The following is a 24,635-nucleotide window of genomic DNA, read 5'->3' as shown; positions in this document are numbered from 1 at the left end:
GCCTAGCAAAAGCTTCTTCAGGCAGACTTTGGAGATAAAAATTATTGCGAGCGCTTTGAACTTACTCGTTTCCAAGAGCGTGAGGTCTTCACGTCCTGCTGGGAAAGAAAGATCATTTTTATAGTGAGTCACTCATCTCTCAGTGGACCGATGTGTGCATTGTGGTTTTGGGTAGTACACAATAAAATGAAGTGCAAAATTTACATTTTTAATTGAAAAACTTTACAGAATTTCCATTTTACTTAATTCCAAGTACTTATATTTTCAGTCTTTACGAAAATTTCAAAGCAGATTACAGTTGTGAGTTTGCTTCATAAGAAGGCTGGAGGATTTGTAAGTTGGCTGCTGAGAATGCAGTAAATGATATACCTAGGAAACCTCACTAAACCATATGTCACAAGAAGGCAAGACTGCGCACACGGCACTAATAAGCATAACCAATTATAACACTGTAGAACACGTAAGGAAGAATGAGGTGGGGGTGCTTGTTTTGGGGTGCAAGAGTGCTATTTTTTCATCTTGTGGTTAACAGCGGTGCAAGAAAATGGGAATGAAAAGGGAACGCATACAACACGTGGGACTTAGAACTTCCAACTGCTGTACTACCAAAATCTAGTTGGATGTTCGGCACCATCTTGTTGTACATGGCATGGACCCTTTTCCTTCCAATTTTTTTGCGCCATTGTTGAATCATGCACGAACTCACCCACATCAACCTTTTGAGACTTTTCCATACTAGAAATGGCTTAGTACACAGTGACAAACATTTACTGTATTTTTCATTAACAGGCCAAATAACAATATTCACTCGACAAGGCATTGAATTTTCCCGTAATTATAGTAGCATGCTCTTCAACGTAAGGCACTGTATTATCAGCAACAGCTAATCACTAAGACATTCGCTCGAAACACTTATAGGGGTTTTAATTCTTTTGGGTAATGCCGTTAGCAGAGTAGTAAATCAGAGGATCAAATATGATGTGTGCACGACTCCATCTTTTTCACAGCATTCGCTTCAATGCAGGCTACAAAAATTTTTGGTATAGCCACACTGAGCCTATTTTGTAAAAGAATATGCATATATATAACCATAAAGCCTTCTACAAACGACCCAAGAGAGTCACGCTAATAAAAAACAGCATACCTTCGTGTGTTCCTCGGTACAACGCATATGACGCTGTAACTGATAGTGCAAAAAAAAAAAAAAGAAATATGATTGTAGTTACAGTTAGGTAATCTATTTTATTTTAGAAATATGTACTGGTTCTATTGTACTTCAGCACACAGGAAAAACTAGAAAAAAAAGAACAAGACTGAAAGCGAAGGAAAGATATCCCACATGTCCTTGATATGTTGCTCCTTTCCATGGGTGGCAGTTTGAAGGCTTTTTTTTTATTTTCGTTTGCAATGCTCAACTGACGCACTTACGACCCCACAGACCAAAATTGCTTCGAAGGCTTGCTCATCATTCAGGACAGGTGGTTCAAACCAACTAAAAAATTGGATAGGAGCCTTTTTACAAAGCAAAAAAAAAAAAAAATCCACTGCAGAAGCTCTGGTAAGGTTTCAAACACTTAGAGACATAAAAATATTTGCACATACTTAGGCATACTTAGGCTCATCTGTCAATGCATCATGCGCGACTGGTGAATGTCCGCATAATATGCACCACCCAAGCAGCCCTCGTTCGTGGCTTGTAAGCTCCACAGTGCGGCGCACTCGTCACAACGACCCCTCAGTACGCCCGAGATGTCTTCGGCCTCAGTGGATGCCACAGCCATGACGTGAAGGGTTCGTGTAGAAACTGGAAATAATGTTTTCATTGTTATTTTGCATACAAAAACAAGAATATTTGTCACACACTATTCAAGTGGATACAGCCATATTTGGTTTCTGCACAGGTTATTGTCGAACAGAGAACGTAGCTATGTTTGCAGTATAGTAAGTTTGAGGATGCGCAGGAATGGCATAATTTTTGTGGGAACATCATGATGTAAGAATTTAATCAGCTTGTGCGCGTTGTAGGCAATTGTTCTGTCGTGCTACCAGAACTGACATCCACGGCATAGAAATGGCAGCACAATTTCTGAATACCAGGCCAGCCATGTGTTCCTTCCTTTCTTCCCTCCACAAATGAAGTGTTTTAACTAATATAAGCTGCCACAAAATGGTCATATTGTAATGCGACGGCAGCGTGAGCTCACGCTACTGCTAAGACAACCACTGTCCCTTCCATTTCTCTATGTCAGGGAGCAAGCTAAGGGTAGCGGGACATAACATCTGAGAAGGCCGATGGCATTGGAAGAAACATGAAACGGCCGCCAACGCCTTGGACCATCATTAACAGTTATGCGGAATGGCATTTTACTCGCACGCTCTCCTTGGTGCATTACGTGGGGCAAGGGGCAAGGACGAAGATTCCGGTTTTGCAAGCACTGTAGATCCATGCTACCTAGCAGAATAAAACAACAGCAGGAATAACCCACAAGTTTTAAAAAATGCCGATAAGTCCAAGGACGTAAGCTCCTACAAATTTGCTTGGAAGTTGCTGAGCGTATCAGCGCGAGGAGATTGCGAGCGGCAAACATGCGGCTGCACGATGCGAAGATTCACAGCCACTGTCAGCTAAAGCGACCGTAAATATCCTACTAAACAACATACTGTAAGAGGGCATACAGATTATTGGGAAACTAACACGCGAACCAGCATTGTGGTCAGAGTCATAAACGTTGAGCGGATTCCGATGCACTAGCACACAAATTGACACGAACTGCCGTTTACCAATTATGCTTTGCCAAAACAAAATGAAGTTGCATGCTACGAATAAAAATTTCCGTGCGGAAGTTAAGACAGCATAAATGACAAAGAACGCATATCAAGTCGATGTGCCTTTTCACCCTTTGTCTCGCGATCCGTAATTTTGCGAAAAAACTGTCATCATTCCGTCATCTAGATTGCTCTGCTACGCACACTGGAAACAAATCCGCCGGGATGGCACTTAAATTAAGCTATCAGACTATATAAGCAGTTATGTTTTCGTAGAGCGAGTTTAGCAGGTGTGCCTGAATTCAACTGAATAGATAGGGCAGCGTAGCGGTATCCTACCCGACACGGTGGTATTCTTGGTTTCACTGAGCAACCGTAATGAATACATAAATATGCAGCACTGACCTTTTTTTGCGCCTCCTGGCAACTTCAACACTCCGCTTCGTCCAACAGCGAATACAGTGATACAGCCACAGGATCGGAAGAATGTCCCAGTCGTACGTGCACACAAAGTAACGGTTTCCGCCAAACTGGCCAACACCAAACCACTTCCATTCTAGTAGTTTGCATCAGGTGCAGCACGCGCCACTGTACTGCACCTGCCACTGGTGGCGTTGAAGTAGAACGTTTACAGCTAGCGGAGGAAATGCTGAGAGATGGTGGTGCTGAGAACGTTACAAGTGTTTGCGCATACCTGTTCTCGCACTTTGGCATTGTAGCAGTTGCAGCCCCACTGTACTGCGTGCCAAAACACAAAGCGCGCCGGTGATAAGGTGGCTCCGGCGAGCCGGCAAGAAGAGCTCGTCAAACATCGCACATGCACATCTGGAGGTATACCGGCCGACTGGATGGGTGATGTTGCCCATGGCCAGCCCACGGAACAGCGCGTGAAAACTCCGTGGCTGTCGGCGCTTATTTTTCTGTCCGGAAATGACAACGCGCTGCGCACCCTCAGGGCAGAGTGTTTAGATATTAACATGTTAATATGTATAATTGTGATTACACACACACACACACACACACTATTGTGATTGGAGCGGTCATAGTCGAAGGGATGGAGCTTGGGGCAACAGGACTAGGTGAGCAGGATTTATTTGCAGGATTTACATTTAAAACAAGACATACATAGACAGTCTAGCGTGACTCCCAAATGGAGCCCGCAAGACTAACATACAGCAAACAGCTTACGAGCACACAGCTCATTAGTACATTTAGAGCATAACAACGAGCACTCAACTCACTACGACGAGCACACAACGAGCACTCAGCTCATGACGACAAGCACGCTCTAGCAGCCGCCAATCGCTGCTTATAAGCTCTCGCCCCCCCCCCCCTCTTGATTCCGAGCGAACAGAAACGTTCGTCCAGTCATCGTTTGACGCCACCGTTCGACGTCACCGAAGATGACCCGCCCTTTTGAAGGAGGCGGGCTCACATACTCGTGTTGCACACACACACAGGTGTAAAGGTCCGGAGCCGACGTCAGATGGCTTCGTAGAACTCTGCTCCGTCAAGGGTGGCACTGCCGAGTACCACATTCCTGAGCTGACCCCGCGCCACGTGGCTGCCGGTTATGCGCAGTTCTCTGAAGTGCGCCCCGTCTGGTCGGATTGGAACACGTGCAGCGGGCTGAAATAGCTGGCACGTTGTCACCCTGTACGACCATTCCTAACACTAGACACACTGCCAAGAACGTCCTAGTGGCATTCATGGTTTTGTGACAGGGTGTACCTGTAAACTAGTGTTGTATTGAGCTATGGTTGGAACTTCTCATGAAGTTGACTGCAAGTAGTTTCATGTCGCCTATCACTGGCTGCTGTTTTTTCAGCAGAGGTACTTGAAGTCAGCTTCGCCTTATGTGTTGAAGGTGTTTTAGGTGAGGCTTTGCAGCACTGCTTCGGAAGATTTTTCACTCTTTCTTGAAACACTGGCATTGTTACCGACACAACCAATGATAACTGCTTATAGTAGACGAGACTGGTGTTTGATTTCTTTTTAATGTTTGTCATATACAAATGAAATTTTTAGGCAAGGTATACTTGAGCCTGCTAGAAGCATATATGCAATGTATTTTTTCTTATTTTAAGTTGTGGTTGAGATAAATAATACCTTCTGAAAATCAATTTGCCCAGCTTTTCAACAGAGAAAAATTTCTATGTACACATTCTAGAATAATTAGAGATCACAAGTAGACCATCACTGTAATTTTAGCTCTATTGTTACAAAATTTATTGCCATATCTAATGTGGTTATGAAGCTCAAAATTCTTACGTGTTGTATTGCCACATGAAAAATTCCACCATAAGGGATATCATATTTTATTAGTTTTATTGTGTGTAGAAACTCATAAGCTTTTGAATGCAGCAAGAATCATTGGAATCGCACTATTAAATCAAAAAATACTGTGGGCAACAGCACATGTCATAGGAGAAATGCAACTTTTGAGAAAACGCAAAACAAAGTTCCAGGACATGATCTAGATTTATTCTTAGCAATTAAAGCAAGAAATTCAAGTCCACCTTGTACTAGAAACCACCAGTCACATAATCACCATCGCTCTTTCATGCGCTTCTTCTTTATGGCATGCATGAACTTTTCTGCTCTGGCGTGCTTCTTGTCAGACGCCACTAGCCGGTGCTGGTCTTTTTCAGCACATCTTTGAACTGCTGCACTACCTTCGCTCAAGTGTAGCTCCTTCAAGATGGCCTCAGAGGCATTTTTCTTCCCAGCATTAAACCTGGTGATTGCTTCAGCAACAGCAGTTTCCACTGTGAAAAGCGAGGCATGTTTGCTTTTAGGCACAAGCGACCAGATTACTGAATGGAGGCTCTCATTGCGTTTTAGAAGTTCAACAACTTTCGGTCAGAGAGGCGAGTATACACTGGCAGGAGGGCTTCGGCAACATATTCAGGAAGGTTGTAGCCATGCTTAGGTGGAGCTTGCTGCCTTGCCACAGCCTTGTATGTGCACCATGATTCTTCAACCTTTGGGCACCATGAATGATTTGGCTTTGCATTGGTGGAAGTCACATGGTAATAAGTGGCAAGAACAGCATTCTCCATCTCATCAATATGCCCTTGGTGTTCCTTGAGTGCCCAGTCATAATAATTTCTGAGCTGTGCCACAAGCTCACCTGTGAGCTTCCCTTTGCCATCAAGGTTTGGCATACCTTCTCCCTTATTTTTCTGCAGGAGGTTTTGGAGCGCAGCACCCATCCATTTGTGCACATGATTTACGCAATCCTCCTTCAAAATTGCCATGTAGCCATATACTTTCTCCTCCTGGAGGCTGTTGAAAGCGCGGCTATCGCCTTCACACAACATAGTTGTGTGATGGCAACCAAACAGAATTTTCGCAGCCTCTACCTCCATTTGGCCCGGCTTGCTCGAAGTGTTTTTTTGGCACTTATGTTGAACTTGCCATTCACTATACTCAGGGTCATCATCCTTGGGGCTGAGCTCGCGTCCCAGGCAGACGTTGGACAGAAATTGAAAGTCCAGCACATAGCCAGAAAACATTTTTATAACAGTTCCCATACGAATGTGTGACAGGTGTCCACGAGTCAGCCAAGTCCTGTCAAACGAAACTGCTACGTTTCCAGGATTCCCAAAGTTCAGTTCAGAATAGATAGACTTCACAGCTGTGGCGCACTTGGTCGTAACACCCGCGGATGCGTTCAGGGCGGCAGGGTTCATCTTATATTTTACATACTCTTGGTATGTTTTGGTATGTATGCCACGAAAGGAAATATTCAGAGCCACGAAAATATCATTGAGTATGGTCTGTCCGTTGCCTGTGCTCATAACAGCTTGAGCCGTGAGCAAATTCACCTCGAAAGGGTTGCAGGACGTATTCTCACCTGTTCTTAGCAAGCTCCATCCGGTGCTTATGTCGCCGCAAATGGCACAGTTCACCACTAGTTTCACGGCCACTCCATATTTCCGTTCGCCCTTTAACACGTTCAAAGGGCCACGGCAGAATTCGCATTTCTTACCGAAGCAGGTGATTTAGAGCCGCTAGGCTTAGAATTGTAAACGCAGTCCCGCTCGCCACCGCTTCCGGGGAAATCTCCGATAAATGATTGCTTTCGGTGGGTAGCTGATAACGAAGACAGCTTCTGTCGTTCCTCCTCCGCGCGATGTTCAATTGCCACTCGTTCGGCTTCTTTGATGAGAAGCGTGTCGACACGCGTTGCCCTCGACATGTTGCTGGCCGTAGCTTCGGTAGCTCCCGTTTGCTCGCTGGCGCATGTCGCTTTGCTGGTCGCCGTCACTGCCAATTCATCTGACACCACTTGGGGTATCCGAGAACGTCGCTTGCGTCTTTTCCCAAAAGCATGAGCCATCGCGAACTTCCGCTGACCGCCAGCCATCGTCGCGTTGCTTTGGCGCACTAGACTACGTCCAAACCACGTTCAACGCCTCCTCTAGAAAGATGCCTGCATCGTCGCTCGCTTACCCATTTTAGCCGTCGCGCCTTGAGTTGCGGTCAGTTGTCAAGAGATGGCGCCACCTACTTCCCTATCTCTGCCAAGGGGGCGAGGGTGGTGTGGTGTCACGGCGGTAGCGGCGGCGGCGGCTGCTGCTTGGAAAGCGCAGCGACACGGGGGGGACATCGCGACACGTCTGTTCACTTGTGCTTGAACAAACTGGTTGTGCTCTGGCCACATTGGAGGAAATTTTAGTTTCTTGCAGTTATCGCAATTGCTTCACTCAGTCTAAGTAGCGTTCACAAGTAACTAACAAGAAGCCCGCAGTAGTTCATTTCACATTTACACGCTCTCTTCCTTGCGTGTCACTTTGCGCAGCATTATTAGTCTCGCGTAATTCTGCTGAAAATTGTGGTATACTCAAGGCAGGTTCAACAACAACTTGAAAGCAATTCACTTGAGCTTGGTGTGTGCTTAATGAAGGGTCCATCTTTTTCTTTCTGGGGTTTTATGTGCCAAAACCAGTTCTGCTAATGAGGCATGCCGTAGTGGAGGGCTCCGGATTAGTTTTCACCACCTGAAGTTCTTTAACGTGCACTACAACGCAGGCACACGGACATTTTTGCAAATCGCCTCCATTGAAATGCAGCCACCGCAGTCACATTCTCTTAATTACAATTTAAGCACCTTGCGGGACAGAGGTTTGTGGTTAAGGAACTTAACAATCACATTCCTGTCGCTAGTGCTGACGGTATAGTTGGTTAACAGCGGCTTCATGAACTTTTTAGTGATGAGTTGCAGGAGAACCTTGCAATGGTCACTGTCTGTGTTGCCACAGCTGAGAACATTAAGTTCTATGAGCGCTGCCACACTTTTCTCTATGCAAACCTCCAAGTGCTTTGTGAAATATTTTTTGTGGGGAAGCACGCGGTCTACTAGCTTCCGAAGACCAATCAACAGCTTTACGAGTTCCTGGCTCGGGTAGAAGAGCTTGCCCCGATCTGGGTGGGCAATGAGGCCAAGGAGAGGTGTGTTGCCTTTGTGACCCTGCAGTAGGGTGATGCAGTTCGAGCAGACAATGCTTTCACTTGCAGCTCTCACTATGAAACCTCCAACCATGGCGACGCTGGCTTCATCCGGACTTGTTATGCATGGTGTCAACGTTGTGCGGTGCTTCTTTAAGTCGTTCACTGCCTGGTCGAGAAACTTGTTGCCGGTGGAAAGCATGGTGGGGCTGTGTTGAATTGGCCGTAGCTGCTTTGCGGCGAATGATGTCGAGCTCTGAACGTTGCTCTGGTCAGAGGCAGCAACGATGCCTATCTTCAGCATTTTTTCCAGCCTGAATATCGTGCTCCTCACGTCAAGTATATCATTGCAACCGGAGCTTCGGCGCAGAAAGCCAAACATGGATTCTATCGGGTCACTCGACATTATGCATGTGAGCACAAACTGGAACTTCTTCACAGTCAGCAAGTGAAGAATGCACTGCACATTTGACGTGGTCGCAAAAACAAGAGCATGGTATGTTTCCTTGCTTAAAAAGCTGCCAGCTGCACTTTCCTTCCCGAGGTCTTCGATGTAAGCAAGAAAAACAATCTCGAGCCATTCTAATCGATGATCTGCATCCGTTAACATGCGGGCATCGGCGTTGTTGCAGTAGATGTGTTGCTGGCAGTTGCTGATGTCCATTATTGTAAACCACCTCTATATCATTCGCATGAATTCATTTGTGGGTCCTGCTGAAGCGAGGCATGTCCAGATCACGTGTGTGACCGGCCTGATCTTTGAGGTAGCAAAGTGTGGCAGTTATGGGAACTGAAAGCAACTGAACCTCTGATCTGACATTCATTTTTTTTAGATGTATGTCGGATACAGATGTTTTCTGGTCAGGAACCTTACTGGCCTCACGGTCGAGTTTTTCTGCATTTTATACAGATTTTTCACATACCTTGATGTGATCTGCTTTTCTTTGCCAGAAACTGTGACCTCACTTTTTTGATAATATAACTTTGGTCGAAAGAAAGAAAAATCTCCTTAGAGGGATCGGCAAGGTGCGACGCCTGTATGCTAGCCTTGCCTCCGCACAGAATACCCATTGCTGCCACATTCACCTTGTGGTTGTCGGTCACCAGCCGGACGATGTCGAACCCTATATCGGTCGTCTTCTTGAGCACGTGGCGTACAACTACTGCCAGCTGTTTTCCCGTGCAGCCTTTGGTAAAAAAATACCCTACAGGTATCTTGAATCTTGTGTGCAGACCGCGCAGTAAAAAGCACAAAAGAGAGTTGGCTAGGACTTCGTCTTCTGAGCTGGGACCAATGTCTTGGAGTTCAGGGTCCAAGTCAGCATCACCTACAAATGCATCTCTTTGCTTGTTGTACATCAGCTTCTCCCGAATCCTCATCTCGTCTACCACGAGACCGCACACCACTTATACTGAGGTGTGTGCAGATATTGAAGTTCTGCTTTCAGGCAGCAACGTACCAGGTCGTTAAACCCGACTTCTCCGGCAACTGTTCCAACATATTTCTGCAGAATGCTTCGACATGTAGTCGGAGGAGCCCCTCAGATCTGATGTGCTCGTAGGCCTTTGTCGACAGGTGTTGATTAACGATACAGTGTCTGATGGTGATATCAGACTACTGTGGTTTCTTCTTCTTGTTATTCCTAACTTGGTCTCGAAGCAGCACTGCTTTTGCACTTCCGTCTTCTGCATCGGCCGCAACTTCTAAATATACACTCACTAAGCAGCTTTCCTTAAGCTTCTGCAGCTCTTGCTTGTACACGTCCACTGTTCTGCTTAGTCTATCAATTTTCACTCCCAGGGCACGTTCTTTTTGTTGCCATCGCTTTTGCTGGACGAAAAAAGTTGAAGAATACGGTGTTGGCACTGTCTGTGTGGCGAATGACCGCTTTGGCTTTGGCTTTTCATTTCTTGTTCCTCAAAGCTGTGGCAACGTTTGTGACCGGTTTGCTATTTTCTGCAGGCTCATGCAATGCGCCATGTTCAAAGCCGAGTGCGCTGCTTTTACCATCTGGGAATTGCCCGCTGCTTTGTCCAGCAGTACTTGGTGATGTCGCCAGCTCAGCGAGTTGTTCAGTTGAAGGTGCTGCCTTGCTTTCTGTGACCACATATTTGTCTGGCTCATCTCCACACACTGACATGCAAGGCACACTTGGCGAAGGCTCGCACTTGCGTTTTCCGGTTCCTCGATCCTCGGGTTTCGCCGGAGCGCCGCATTTCTCCGTGCGCGGTGTCCGGGCACTGAACACACTGGGCACTACGCCTGGCTTCAGTAGATGTCGCTTGCAGTCGTCTTGGAAATCAGATGGTTTGAAGTGCAGACTGCACACAACAGTGGAATCAAGTGTTCTGTTAGGTACCAAACCTCTTGCGCTATTGCAGTCATCCATTGCGCCCATGTAGCGCTGTCGGGTGGTAGCTTATGTAAGGACACTCCGGGCTCCTTACGTCGTTCGCTTGAGGTGTAGCGTGGGACGCAGCAATAGCGCATTGCGCTTTACGAAACACACAGAACAAATAAAACTAGTGCTGAAGTGCGAAAAGAACGAAGCAGTTGCAACTTGCAAGCAGCGAGCAGCGGCAGTCAGGCAGATATACGTGTTAAGCAGTTGTTCGGCTAGTGGATCTGCCTACGTAATTTTCGTAAAAGATTTAAATTTCATTTAAAGAGAGTTTAAGTACTTATGAGAGACTCAAATCACTTTATTTGGAACTATTTACCTTGAGCATTGCGCGTTTTTGTTTTCGTCTGCGTAAACAGTTGAAAACATGTGGAAGGCGTTGTCTGCTACAGTGCGCACTCACGGCCACACCGGCCGCACTGCCATGAGGTGGTGTGCTCATGCGCGCATGTGTTGCAAGCGAACACCGCAAAGATAGCTAGCTACCACGTCAAGTGGAAAGGAGGAAAAGGGGAAAGGTAAGGGCAGCAGGTTCTTGGCGCACGTGGCAGGCATATTTTTAAAGGAGGCGTTGCCACGTCTAACATGGCGTCTCGCATTGTCGGAGAAACGAAAGTCCTGGTCGTCCAATCCGTGATCAGGATTTACCTCACGTGGTACAAAGGTGCCAATGCCGTGTGAGTATTCCCCCTTTTTCGAAAGGCAGCGTCTCGTGCGACGCGCAGCTCCCCAGACGACTCCACACAGAATCGACTCCTGTGACGCACGGAAGTGACGTCACTTTATTAATTAAACTAAAAACAATTGAAATATATCAAATCTTACTAAACAATGCGTTGAACTTGCAACGATATGAAAGAAAGTTGTCTTATGCGTTAATTAATGTACACATTTTGATTAAGGACATCATCGCAAAATGTTTTCAACTATACTGTCATGTGTTTCTCTATAATAATAGTCAGCGTTCAATATTACAAGGCAGAAAAATATTATATTATCTTTATTTATTTATTTTATTTATTTATTTACAAATACTGCAGCCCAGAAGGGCTATTGCAGGAGTGGGTGAATACAAATGCGAGAAAGAAAATCACTATACAAAGAAGCATGCGTGAGTAACATGACTAAGGGGAGCATTCAATGGCATCCCCAAATTCTCTATGTGGTAAAGAACGGATGGAACCAGGCAGGTCATTCCAGAGTTCAATTGTCCGAGGAAAAAAACTGTATTTAAAAGTGTTGGTGCGAGCAAAAAAGACGGATAAGTTTAAGTCATTGCTGCTTCTCGTGATTAGGGGCTTTGCACGGGTCAGATATGTGTTAGGGGAAGCATAATGTGGAGAGTAAAATAGAGAGTGTAGAAGTTTCAGAGAATTAATGTGACGACGGTGGGAAAGAGGGGTTAAACCAAGCATATTCAGATGAGATGACGGTGAAAACATTCTATCATAACGGCGGTATATGAAACGAACCGCCTTTTTCTGAACAGATTCAATTTTGTGGATGTCCGAAATTTTGTAAGGGTTCCATATGGTAGACGCATATTCAAGAATAGGTCTTACAAGTGTTTTGTATGTAATAAGTTTAGTTTCTTTGGGGGCAGCACGTAGAGTTTGGGTTAGATAACCAAATTTTTTTAGTCCTTTGTTGCAAGTTGTTAGAATATGTTCTGACCAGGATAATCTTGGAGTGAAAAGGAGGCCTAAATACTTATATTCGTATGCGCGCTGCAGAAAAGTGGATTTATAGGAATAATTGAAATATGAGCAATTAGCATGCTTGTGAAAGGACATGGCGACTGTTTTCTTGAAGTTAATGTTCATTTGCCAGAGTTCGCACCATTCACAAAAACTTATAAAAGATTGATTCAGAGTGTTATGATCGTTAGGTGAAGAAATGACATTGTAGAGACATTGTATCGGGTGCCTGCAGAGATGGAAAGCAATATTATTGAGCATCTTGTGCGCAGCATATCCCTTGTGTCACCCGAGACCCCGAGGGAATGTGGGGGGGCTGCACGCACACGCACGCACACTTTTCCGCCGTTTCCTCACTGGGCGCTATCACTTGACGAGCGTGTCTGCAGCAGACCACAAGCGCTGCAAGCATACAGCACATGCCCACGTTTACGTTGCCACATGCTGTCTCCGAACGTTGCAATATGGATTTATATGCAGTGTGATGAATACGTGAAACTGCAGTCTCTGCACTGTCACTCGAATGTTTTCTCAAAGGGTCGGGCGCATACGAGTTCTTTGCTAGCTGTCTACCATACAAAAGTCTGTCCCCGCGATTCGTTTTCGACATCACGGCAACCAGTGAACCAGTTTTGACACCCCATTTGCTGCAGCGCCCTGCATCTTAATGTCATCATAGCTGCGCAAATATTACTGACTCGGATCGTGGAGAAACCGATGCGGCCGCCACCATTGTGCTCAATTATAAACAGAAGCTTCCTTTCTCTGCGTTCCCGGAATTAGCTGCGTCCTCGTGCGTATCGTCGAGTAATATAAGCGAATCCTTGAAAGAGTAATAGTAAACTGGGCTGGTCCCGAAGATCTTGAAAATGTAATCAAGACTATGTATAATGAAAGGTGACCCAGTCATGGGCCTTGCTTGTTGGGCTTGGAAGGCTAAAACAAAAGCAAACCCATGCTTTGCCATTGGCCAATTATCAATTAAAGTAACACATTATGAGGTCAGGCAAAGAATGCACCTGGGGAGGCCTGGTGGGAGCTTCACATTTCGAACCTGTTTCCTATAGTGATGCTCATTATTAAGATATGAAATGGCTGAATGAAAACAACTAAACTTTAAGTATGCTCCACATTATAGCCATTATCATTCTGAGCTTAAAGCCTCCTTAAATTTCTGTAATAAGTCTGCCCCTGGCACTTGATCAAATTATATGTACACGAGATATGAAAACACTTCCATCTTGAAACATTAATGATCCTCTAAATTATAAAAAAGATCTGTCATTTCAGGCATCTTCGTTCTGCATAAAAAAAGTCATTATAATTCCTCTTCTCAAGGAAGCAAGCTTAGGATCCATCTTTGACAGCTAGCAACAGGTCTGTGGTACTGTAGCTGTCTATGCAAAGTCTTCGAGAAAATGATAAATCGTTGTCTCCTAAGCTCTCTTGAAAGCTAAATAATCCGTATCAATGCGGCTTTAGGGAGGGCAAGTTGACGATCAATGACAATTGGTATACACTGAGCCCATCAGATTCTTTGTATCTACATATTTCCAGTGTAAAAAAAGATTGTGACACAACATGGCGCCATGGCATCCTGTGAGACTTACCAGAAATGAGCATCTGTGACATGCTGAGCAGAACAAAACTGTGAGCCCATCTCACTCCGCTATTGATTCTTTCATCACGTACAAGGCAGAAACACGCAGCTCACTACTACTTGAATTGCAAGCCTCACACGTTGCCATCAAGTCCATCTGTACAGCACCCAACATCACAATAATGCAAGTTGCTCTCGATCACTTACGATAAGAGACTCAATCACTTACTGCAGTGAAGCAGCTCAAACAAGTTACAATTAAGAATGCTACAGATCTGTCAGTAAATCCACAGACTCTACACTTCCTCACATATCAGTATTGAGGTGCACCGAGTACAAGGGCATATATGGAATTGGTTCAACCACTTGGGCGACCAATTGGCTCAATCTCCTGCCTCATCTGTGACACCTAGCTGTATTCTTTCCATATGATCTCCATGCTCTTCACCACGCACTGGAATTTTGCCTCTGGTGGGACACGTATATATGTGTCTTACTTCCCCGATATGTCTGCTCCTTCCCTGTGACCTTACCTAGACACAGGAAATATCTCTTCAGAGACTGTCCTGGAGTGACCCTTAGACAATCCATCTCTGGGGCTTAAGGATCGCCTAAAGTTGACTAAGAAATGTGCCACAAGTGCTCAACTCCTGTAGCAACATTAGTGGCATATTATACCGAGGGGGGGGGGGGGGGGGGGGCACAAAAGACACATCGGCACTTCCGCAAAATGTCTGTATGTGGCTGGCAAATCACCCACCCCATCTCCCCCCTACTCCCTCAACCTCTGCATCCCCAGTCAAGTGCGTCACTTAATAGCCTTATGCTAACATTCACTCAGATCCTGAACACTGCTGCCACACTGTAGTAGATGACGTGTCGAATACGCTGATCTATTTACACGGCCAGCATGCAGACTGCCATTCACAATGCATGTTAAAAGCATCGTTGCCAGATCTTGGACAGATCGATCCTTGAAAATCGTTTAATGACCCCTGCTAAGCATTTGCCACCTCAACAGTGGCAATGCAAAGAGTGCGACACCTCATTCCTTAAACTTCCAAGCATGTGCTAGGTGTGCATATATACAACTGCAACACTTAGAACTGAAATAAAAGTATACATGCTCAGAGTTCATCACTGACGCCTCAAAATCACAAGCAAGAGTATTGTTTGCAGCACTGGGACCTTTTAATGCATGTGATGCTGGTAATCTACAAACAACCATCATTACAAGCAAAGCACTAGCAGTTATTTTCGCCATAAAAGATATTATAGGCACAAGCATTCATAAAGCTGTATCACTACACACTGACTGCCTTAGCACAGTGAAAGTAATGAAAACATATAAAAACCACAAAAACGTGGTACTAAGCTAGTTACACAAGTGCCTGTGCATGGTCTAATTGCATATGGTGCCTGCTCGCCGTGGCTTAGAATGAAATGAGCTTGCAGCACCGGTAGATTCCGAGTCCTGAGGACCCAGGCTTCCCCTGAGAATGCTGGCATTTTAGCACTCATAGTATGCGATGAGCTCCACCCTTGTCTTCTGCACATTTTGATGAGGGCCCCCCTGTAGAGGCTGCCCAAGATCCATCTCTGACTTGCGGATTAGGAAGCAGCATCCATCACTTATAGAGGCCCTGAAAGTGGAGCTCATGTTTCATTCATGAACCTAAAGCTCTTCTTGCGTAAAATGTTCAGAAACTATTGGCAAGATGCATGGAATATATAAAGGTCAGTGATGAATTACACAAAGTGCAGAATAACTGAAGGTGGGCAAGTTGGTGAAGATCCATAGCAATGCCTTGGTAGCACGATGCAACACAGATGAAAGAAGAGAGGTGAAGAAAGTAAAGACTTGCGCGGTATTCACAAGAAATTTATTTAAGGAAAATGCTAATATATATACATATATATATATGGGCATGTTCAGATAAAAACGGTAATCGAGGTCCCATGACCATTTTTTGTTTTCAATTAAATTTTTATATGTGATGGGTAAATGTGTCCACACAAAGGAATGAACCTTAGTTTTGCAAGAAACTAGTTTTCTCGGAAAAAAATCTTATGTCACAGGAGGGGGAGAACATCGTTTTTGCCACTTCGCAAAGTTGCAAGCTTGGAGCCTCACTGCATGCACAATAAATTTTTTACGTGCATAAGTATTTTTTCGTTACCTCTTTGCAACTTGTACTATACGAGCAAATAACAAAACATTTTCTTGCTGTTTCAATCTTCTAAATAAAAGATCGCAAACTTCGCTTCCAGAGCTATGCAGTGCAACAAAGTCACTTTTCAGGGCAGCCTCAGGGCAAGATGTGTAAAGATCTCCGCACTGAATCTCTTTCTCAGTATTTTCCAGCTACTTTTACTCACTTTAGGGAAGTTTTGTAGCTCTACACTTGGGAGATATTTTTTGATATGGCCTCAAAATTGGCCAAAGTTCAAAAACGTCAAGAAAGTGACAACTTTGACTTGGATTTAAAAAAGAAACATCATCATTGAATTTCATAAAAATTTGCCTGAATCCTCAATACTCGATAATTGTAAGGTACGAAAAAAGTGTTGCATTACGTTGTTTTAAAGTATGAAAATGAATACAAAACTGAGTTCATGTTTTTGTTATCTAGAGTTGCTTATTACTGCCTCTTAGAAATAGTAACTGTCAGAAATTTGTTTTAGCACTCACTGAACTTGGTTACATATTATTTACCACAATATCCGAACTATCCTCAATGTTTGTAGAGCTTCTACTCACTTGTTAGTGGCGTTCTTAATGCGTCAAAATGGGAATAAATTTACTATTTCACCTGATGTCTCAAGAACTGGCTGGTGGCGGTCGAAAGTTTTTTGTATTCTCTAATTTATCATCCTAAGTTACACTGGTATGTAATCGATTCTTTAAAAATATTAGATCATTTCTCGGTGCTTAGAAAAATTTTTATATATAAAGATTAATATCGTTACGCGCGAAGGAGCCCGTTTATGACCCTTACGGATGAAGGGGACCGTTTACTTTAAGTCACGAAGGTGAGCGCAAGAGCGGTCAGCTGGTTGATCAACTCAGCGTCGTTCTCTTCTTCCTTTCCCCACTCGGGTCTGCAAGCACGTTCACTGGTCTTCGTTTTCTTCATGCGTAACATTTCCCTCGTCGCAGATGAAGCCCGCCGGGCGAGTCAATCCATTTGTCGTGATGTGAACAATGTGTTTCTGAAGCCGACGTTTCCGTACCTGCATCTGTTTACCTCTGTGTTCAATGGTTCTACAGGGCGCTGTCAGGAGACAAAACGTCGTCTTCTGAGAGGGACAATTTATCTGCAAGGTTTTTAATCAGCAGGAGTTTTAATCTGGACGCTATTTACAAATGGTATGCCGCTTTGTGTGCAGATTGCAATTCAGAAAATCGTAACAAGAAATCAACGGCAACAGTTGACTTCGGTATGCGCACAGTATATTGTCCAGCCCGAAGCACAAACCAGATCACAGTCTTTTCCCTTCCGAAGCAGCGGTGGAGGCCATGTAGGATGCACTGCCTTCATTTGATTGAACGTACTTCCACATGTGGAGCGTCTGAACTCCAGGCACTTTCTTTGCAGTTTTCCATTCTTCCTTCTTCATTTCGCGAAAGTCTGCAAGCTTCCTTTGTGGGAGCTCCAGAATGGTGATGTTCTTCAGCGTTCCTTGAATTGCATTCACGAAGCCGCTGGCTGTTTGTATGGCCTCACTTGCAGGCTTCCGCAAGTTGTGGCATGATGCTCTATGTTTCACAAGCCCACCAACGCCGTCACAAGCATTTTTGCCGTGTCCAGTGGCCGAAAACATCCATTTCGTCTCTTGACATTCACTGCGTTGTAGCTCATGAAACTAATATTTGTTCTTGAAGTGAGCGGGAGCCCCGTCACTCATATATGTTATCTTGGTGTAGATTGGCTCATTGTCTTCGAGGTGTGCTTTGATTTTCGACAGAGCCAAGCATGCATGAGCTGAATCACGAGGCATATCGTCGGAAATAACGGCGTAGTTCCCAGTCTATTTTCTTGATGTGACAACGCAGGTAAAAACAGTAACCTGCTTTTCCTGCCAATGGTATGCTTGTACTGCGTCTGGAAGCACAACTGTCCAGTTTTTGGCGAAATCAAAATGCAGAACTATTGCACCTCTCTCGCAGCTGTGTTTTTCTTCATGTATTGCTTTTGCTTGCACAGATCTGATATAGTTGTGAGGAATCCATTTCATGGTCATTCTTAGAAATTGTCTCATAAATGATGAAGCGGTCAGCTTTTTTAACTAGCTCACCGTATTCCCATGAAGCAATCAACACGTCCTCGCTGCTCATTTCAAAATTTTCCAAAGTGAAAATTCCATCGTGTGGACAGTGCTCACAATTCCTGAGGAAACATGACGCAGTAGGTTCCTGGCATACGCAGAGACTCTGCATGTAATCGGGAGAAAGCGACCTTCTGGAGGCGTTCTGCAGTCCCACGAAGCACAATTGAAAGTTTGCACAGCACACGCAAACACACACCTGCCACTGTGGCGAGCATTTCACCCACTTAGTACGTAAGGATGTGAATTTTGTGAGGCCAACCTGGGAGGCAGGGTGAGGTTGCTTGTAGAGGTGGAATGCTTCTCGCAAAGACCTTGTCATGAAGCGTTTAGGTACCCATTCCTTCTCTCCCTCCTTTTCGATTCTCACATCCTTTTTGTTCAGTGTCTGTCTAGAGCAATCGAGTTCATCCATGGTGTAATATTCTAAAACGGTGGTAATGTCTTTGTGTTGTAGTTTACATCTTGTATATCTCTCCTGTGTTGACCATACGCCTTCTTTATCCACCATCTTCTTCGATTTTTGGATAACGTACCTCGTTGCCTCTGAATAACTTATAATAGAGCCGGGTGAGGTGGTTGCCAGAGGAGAGAACCGGCGAGAGTGACGTCATTCGCGTGGACCGAGCTGCGGACCAGCGTGCTGGCATGTGCTGGCATGCCTCTTTCCGTCCTGCGCTTTACTGAACGACGCTACGAGAATTCCTGCCGCTGCAAGGGATTCGTCATCACGGTTCAAGAAAACTCGGCTCCTGAAGACCCCGCTACCATTGTGCAGCCAGTTTCCTCAAGTTTCCAAGGATGATGCTGTGAGACGGAGGAGAACAAGGTTCAATAAGTAACGTCACGAGCTCATTCACTGAGAACAGAAAAATGGGCTTTGCGTGTTGGTGCAGTTGCCTGATGCATTCTAATAAAAAATATTCCCAGCCTGCAAATGTCCCTACTAAACTTACTGCCGTGCTTTCAGTAATTACGCAGAAGTCCAGTGACTTTGTAGCCATTTCTTTCTGGTCTCATTTATTTACCTCTGCAAAATTCCTCTAATTTGAGACGTCTCTTCCAGGTACTATCTGTAGTCAGACAGTAAAGATGAAATGTCAAGCAACATTAGTAGCTTTGTGGGCACCTACCAAAGCTGAATAATGCTTACTGGTATAGTGTTTCCAGCTGCAATTTTACTTCACAATTTCCACTGAGTTTAGCAAATGCTCCATATTGATGTTAGCATAGTAACAATGGGATTCCTCACTTGTATTTCAAAAAGCAAAACTACGTAGTGCGTTATTGCAAGCAAAGTTGATATTTTTACATGGCAGTCACACTGTGGGTGTTGAAGGGAGAAACCTTTCAGCTGCTGTTATTACACATACTCCTACAAAGCACTGAATAATTTTAAGCTTCAAGAAATGATTTAATATCTGGGGGATTTAAGTACAGTGAAAAAAAAAGTTGTACTCTGATGAATACATAATGGTAATGAAAAAAAATTTCACGGAATGCTCTTTGGAAACACTCAAAACAATTCAAATAGAGAAAAACTAACTTGCTGCATTTTGTAGAGCATTTCATTAATACATTAGCACATCTATCTTCACTCACCTAAATGGAATCCCAGAAATGTTTGAAGCCTGTATATGAGCCAGTTCTGGAGGGTCATTTCTTCCGAACAACTTCAAGTACACAGCTTGGCAGAATTCGATGGCTGTTCTTTCCTAACCTTTTCCATACTAGCCAAACAAACTGGCGGTATGCTGCATACCTCAACTGCCTGTAAAAAAAAAATTGCTTTTGCATCACTCTTTTTCCATTGGCTATATCATTTTCACACCTGTTTGTAAACTTCTTGCCTTGTCCAGCCGGTTCGACTCCTTTCTGGGCAAGTGCCACTTCCAGTACTGCCCTGCTGAGGGACACAGTCCTGAATAGTCTTGAACTTGTTACGCACTGCGTGCGCTTCTGTTTATTCCTAATCTCTTGCACCTCCTGGCAGCACAAGCAGTTCTCTTCATCTTCCATCAATACGCAGCACATGCAGGTGCACCTAGTTTAATGAAAGCCTGATTAGGCCCACATTGATGCACTCGAGAAATGCAAACATTTGCAGCCACTAACGTCTGGTAACACAGTTTTAGCGTAGCCGGATAGCCTTACGACAAATGCGGAAACGCGTTGTTGCTAGCGTTGCTATACTCCGTTTCATACATCAGGTGCAACGCTGTGGAGGCTTGAGATACTTCTTGCAGTGGCTGCGTTCGCACTTAGAAAAAGTTCAGTGTTTCTTGACCCGATTTTTGAGAAAATTCTCCATATATAAGCTCAGTTCTGAAAGAAAGAAAAAAAAAAAGAATTTACCCATACAAACAATCCGTGTACTTATACAGCTGCTAACATGTTCTTTTAAATCAATTTTCTTTTCGGCATTTTTTAATTGCAGCCTGTCGCGGCAGCTTCACGTGCATGCTCGCATGAGCAAACGCCGCTGGCACGCTGCAAAGCATAGACGGAAACGCGCGCAGTAATAAATTTTGGTGACCGGACTTCGTGCGTAGCTTCCACAGCGTTGCACCTGAGGTATGAAATGGAGTATAGGCTTGCCTAGTGACATTCAACGTACGGTTGCAGTTATCGTGTTTACCACACGGCGGTGCTAAAACTGCCTAATATCTTTATGTCAACACTAGCATGGAGCATGCATACCGATTCTTGATCGAGCCACAATCGCAAAGTCGTCGAACCATATTATTAATATTGCACATATAATACCTCTGGCCATCTCTGGATGTGTATGATAAGCAACTTCCATGACTGTACCTCGCAGCACTGGATGTGCGCGCTTTGAAACGCAGCACTTATGTTCGCGATCGTGTATCAACAGTAAAAAAACCACGGGACTTTAGACAAGCAGCGGCAAGGTGCTTGACATTGCGGAATTGCACCCGTGTTTACAATCTAATGAGAAGTTAGTGCTTCGGCATTCTTCCAGCAGCAAATTCCCAGTGACACTTTAGTGCATTTTTTCTCCCGTCATTGGAACGTGCAGCTACATGAAAAAACAAAAACATACGTACCAGCTAAGATTTCCAACGTGCAAGTAGGTGCACACATCGTTCTCACTGTTGGCACACTCAACATTGTTGTTGCCGCCATTGTTTTCCGTATCGGCTGTGGGTTCAAACATGTACGGCGAAAATACAAGCTGTCCGAGACAGCGAGAACGTTCCATCTTACAACTCAGTTATGAAGCCAGAACAGCAGAACAGTGTGCTACCATAGAGAAAGGAATGGTGCTACGCTCCGAAACGGCGGCGCCGACCGGCGACTGCCGCGAATGACGTCACAGCGGCCCCAACCAATCACGGGTAACAGCGGCGTTCGCGCGATGCCCTGAGGCGCTAGTGTGCGTTTTCTTGAAAAAACAGCCGCTTGCGTTTGTTTCCGCGTTTTTGAAACAGATATTCGTGTTCAGGGGACTCAAAACTGTAGAATGCCGCAGAGAACTAATTTTTTTTCTAAAAGTGTTTCAGCTTCCCTTTAACAGCCCATAATATATGTATCTGCATCACAGTTGCCATTGTTTAAGTTGTTCGGCCACTCATATTGACTCGTCTCAGGGTGTAACAACATGGCACATATGCGCAGATATGCATGTTTTGCTACATTTCGACGCTATTTCATATCAGCAATGGACCTTTCCACAATATTTTACGATAATAACGACCTGCGGCTGTAAATGTCGATGTAAACAAGTGCACCACTTTAATAAATCCGATGCAGAAGGATGCGCTCTTTGAATATGCGAAATGTCTAAATAATGTGTAAAAAGAATACAAAAAGTGATGTCCAAGTGCAGAAATCGGTGACAAATTCCAAGGCAGCCGTGCCGCCAAACGGAACTCAGCGTGCCTTTATCGGCCACACTGTTTGCAGAACAGTGCACTCAGGCCTGCTCACCCAGTAGCCATAGAGTGCTACCTGGCTTCAGGAACGACATGCTGTCCCGAAGAAGCCGTTAATAATGATTCGCGATCCACGAAATGCACAACCGACGCGCACTCAACATGGGCGCAGCTACACAAATCAACCGGCGAAAGCCCCGGGACCCTTCCAAAACGTTTTCAGCGGTGTGCAGCAGAGGGCAGCACAGGAAAATGGAGGCGGATTGTGTCGAGCCACATGACATACTTTGCGGCTTAATAATTAAACAACTAATTGACGTATGACGTCACAAATTATCTATTTAGATTTGGCTCGATGAATAGAACGGATTAGACCCCATGTTTACCTGACTGGGCCAAATTTTGGGGTGTCATGTCACCTTTATGATGTCATAACTAACCAATACGTGATGTCACGAATTATATATTTGAGTTTGTATTGATTAGTAGAATACATTGGATACATCATTTACTTAATTACTTCAAAATTTAATGATGATTAGGCTTAGCTCCAAAATCACACTTGGAGGCGGCGGGTAGCCTACCGCCTGCCAAGGATCTAAAAACTCAGCTGCCGAGCCAGAGTGGGTGAGTGAGCTTTATTCAGAAGTAAGTGAAGGAGGAGAGATAGACAGATGTGGTTACAGAGGTCAAGATGAGGGGTACGCTCAGTCCAGGGCAACCATTGTCGGTGCTGGTCCTTGGTTGTATCTCCAGATGGTTCCATACAGAGGTCTTCCGCTTTGGACGTTGGAGGATAGCCCAATCATCACTTGTATTGGCTTGGCTAGCTGAAACATCTGATTGTGAGAGACTCTATGGTCGCTGTCCGTTCTTCTCACCAAGCCTTCCCACCCTAACCACCGGGGTGGATTTGTCCAGGCATTTTTTTCGCTCATTGGTAGAGTATCATACCTGAGGAAAAAAGCCTATACCCAATTGTTTATTGAAAATAAACCTGGCTGGGTTGCCGGCAACGCCAGGATTCGAACCTGGGTCTCCCAAGTGCGAGGCGGTTACTCTACCACTAGGCCATCGCCTCAGTACCCCACCGAGCCAGAAAACCTTTTCAGCCTCGGCGGTCGGATTTTGGGTTTGATGAGAGGCGGTAGGCTGCCCGACGCCTACTGCCTGTAATTGGACGTGTCACGTGACATACTTTGCGGCTTAATAACTAAACAACCAATTAACGTATGACGTGACAAATTATATATTTGGATCCGGCTCGACAAGTAGAACTTGTTAGACCCCCACATTTACCCGACCAGGCCAAATTTTGGGTGTCAGGTGACCTCTATTATGACGTCATATCTAATTACAACATTTAGAAATGGAGAGAAACGAGAATGCTTGTTTTCAATCAAGCATTTGTTGAGTCGATAAACATTCGTATAATCATAAGTCGATTGGATGTGCATGACATTATTCCGCAAAGTATTGATGGCTGCAACTGCAATGTCAACTATGCATTATTTACAATATTACACAATGTTTATAACGATATTTACAATTACAATGAATAATCACATTCAAATCATATATATTACACTATATGCAATTTACAATGCTACAATGTACATTCAATCTATAGGTAATAAGTAATAGTTAAGAAAATAACATAACTATGTCATTTTAACTCCACTCGCTGTTGCTGGAATTGAAAAATCCAGGGGTATTTCACTTTCACAAGACTCAGTGTCAACTTGCATTGTCAACGAAACCTCACCCTCATTTATATCATCCGCAAACGTGCACACTTCCTCGCTATTAAGGTTTTCAGCATCATAACCGTCAATTGATCCACAACCCAGAGTCGGTGATGACGATTTAGCATGTTTGGTTGAATCTAATCGAGGGTTCGATACTGCTGACGATGAATCAACAGTTTCAATTGATTGCCGGATACTTGTACTCCCTGAATGCTCTCAGTCGTATCGGGAATTAAGAGAGCAGATGACAATTCATCAATATTTGCCTTCTCAAAATTGAACATTCTCCGAAGGACATCATCTTCAATACTTCCAACGTCGAGCCATCCTTTGCGAGACGTATACTGCCGCCTGCCATGTCATCAGTAAGTCGCTTCTGGCCACGGTAGAAAGAGGTCTTCATATGTCAGCCCAACTCAAATCAGCGTACAGCAGATGGTCGCAGAGCAAACTTGCTGTACGTCGACTGAGTTTTGCCATATTACGCAGGTGAACTCGCAGCTTCGCAGTGCGTCACAAGAAAACACCAACTAAAAGCACTTGGCTTCGATTGACTTTGCTTGGCTTATAATAAATTGCACACCTCAGTCGTAACACTAACCGGTACTAACTCAGTGATTACGTTTCATACATTTTATAGTTCTCTCTTTTTGCTCAAAAATGCATTCTGTTTGTTTTTCCTTGTATGAAAAGAGGTTCATTTTTTTTTGCTTTCAAGCACCTTTCTATTTTCCACACTG

At 44.5% G+C, this 24,635-nt stretch overlaps 1 long non-coding RNA gene and 1 pseudogene across 1 annotated transcript in view; one reads left to right on the top strand and one right to left on the bottom strand.

Annotated features, from left to right (window-relative positions):
* LOC140213106 (uncharacterized) overlaps window positions 1-24,635 on the top strand; it is a 146,605-nt gene that overhangs the window by 35,939 nt on the left and 86,031 nt on the right. The window lies entirely within an intron of this gene.
* LOC126527818 (uncharacterized) lies at window positions 17,075-19,474 on the bottom strand (annotated as a pseudogene).

This window comes from Dermacentor andersoni, chromosome 9 (genome assembly GCF_023375885.2).
Source record: "Dermacentor andersoni chromosome 9, qqDerAnde1_hic_scaffold, whole genome shotgun sequence".
NCBI classification, from domain to species: domain Eukaryota; kingdom Metazoa; phylum Arthropoda; class Arachnida; order Ixodida; family Ixodidae; genus Dermacentor; species Dermacentor andersoni.
The sequence above is the reverse complement of the archived record's forward strand: the minus strand, read 5'-3'. Positions and strand labels throughout refer to the sequence as shown.